At 47.8% G+C, this 1,598-nt stretch overlaps 1 pseudogene; it reads right to left on the bottom strand.

Moving 5' to 3' along the window:
• Positions 1-609: 609 nt before the first annotated feature.
• Positions 610-1,497, bottom strand: LOC126393948 (uncharacterized; annotated as a pseudogene).
• Positions 1,498-1,598: the final 101 nt, after the last annotated feature.

Here is a 1,598-nt window from a genome sequence, read left to right as displayed (position 1 = left end):
TCTGGACACAGCCAGGTTTCGGTGAGACTGAGTAAATCAATATGATTATCTGAAATTAATTCATTTACTAACACTGCTTTAGACGATAGAGACCTGATATTTAACAGTCTGCATTTAATTCTCCTGTTTTGTCTTTCTGTCACAGAAGAGGTTTTAATTTTTATGAGGTTGTTATGCACAACTCATTCATTCATTCATTCATCTTCTAACCGCTTCATCCTCTTGAGGGTCGCAGCCTATCCCAGCTGACATCGGGCGAGAGGCAGGGTACACCCTGGACAGGTCGCCAGACTGTCTGGCGACACATAGAGACAAACAACCATTCACGCTCACATTCACACCTACGGACAATTTAGAGTTATCAATTAGCCTAGTCCCCAATCTGCATGTCTTTGGACTGTGGGAGGAAGCCGGAGTGCCCGGAGAGAACCCACGCTGACACGGGGAGAACATGCAAACCCCGTACAGAAGGGCTCCCACGCCCGGGATCGAGTCGGCAACCCTCTTGCTGTGAGGCGAGAGTGCTAACCACCACACCACCGTGCCGCCTATGCACAACTCCTCTTTGTTTAATTTTAGATTTAGGTAATTTAGGTGGTCGGGGGACAGACACCGTTTGTATAAAACTATGAAAACTATGGGTGGGTAATTGCACTAGAAGCTCAGAGAAGCGTATAGGACTTCGACTCTGAGTCCTGATCTCAACTCTGGGTTGTCAGGGATTTGAATTACTAATAAAATTTGCCAGGTTCCTAGAAATGAGAGCAGCTCCATCCAAAGTGGGATGAATGCCGTCTCTCCTAATAAGACTAGGTTTTCCCCAGAAAGTTGGCCAATTATTAATGAAACCCACATTGTTTGCTGGACACCACCTGGACAGCCAGCGATTAAATGATGACATGCGGCTAAACATGTCATCAGTGGTCAGATTTGGGAGGGGTCCAGAGAAAACTACGGAGTCCGACATCGTTTTTGCGTATTCACACACCGAGGCAATATTCAATCTTACTGAATCTACGTTTAGTTTTAGCCAGCAGTTTTAAATTTGATTCAATGTCGCCCGCTCTGGCCCCAGGGATACATTTGACTATGGCCGCTCGTGTTGCTAACTTCACGTTCCTCAGAATAAAGCTGCCAATAACCAGAGTTTTATCCTCAGCGGGTGTGTCGCTAAGTGGGGAAAAGCGGTTGGAAACATGAACAGGCTGGTGGTGAGCCGTGGGCTTCGGCTTGATGCTGTGCCTCTGGCGAACAGTTACCCAACCTCCTGGCTGAACAGGTGTTACCGGAGGACCGCTAACGGAAGGCTATGCTATGTGGCTCCGCACCGGCTACAGGGGGCTGGCTAACTACCGCAGCTACTGAATGGTTTTCCATGGTTCGGAGCCGCGCTTCTAATTCACTAAGCCTCGCTTCCAACGCAGCAAATAAGCTACACTTGTTACAATTACCACTGACGCTAAAGGAGGCAGAGGCATAGCTAAACATTTGGCACACCGAGCAAGAAAGAGCAGAGGGAGAAGCCATCGCTAACTGTTAAGCTAATGTAGCTACCAAGGCTAGGAACGTGCAAACAACAGCTAAGAGATTAGCAGGGA

Source organism: Epinephelus moara, chromosome 8 (assembly GCF_006386435.1).
Source record: "Epinephelus moara isolate mb chromosome 8, YSFRI_EMoa_1.0, whole genome shotgun sequence".
Taxonomy (NCBI): Eukaryota; Metazoa; Chordata; class Actinopteri; order Perciformes; family Serranidae; genus Epinephelus; species Epinephelus moara.
This window is presented reverse-complemented; position numbering and strand designations above follow the sequence as displayed.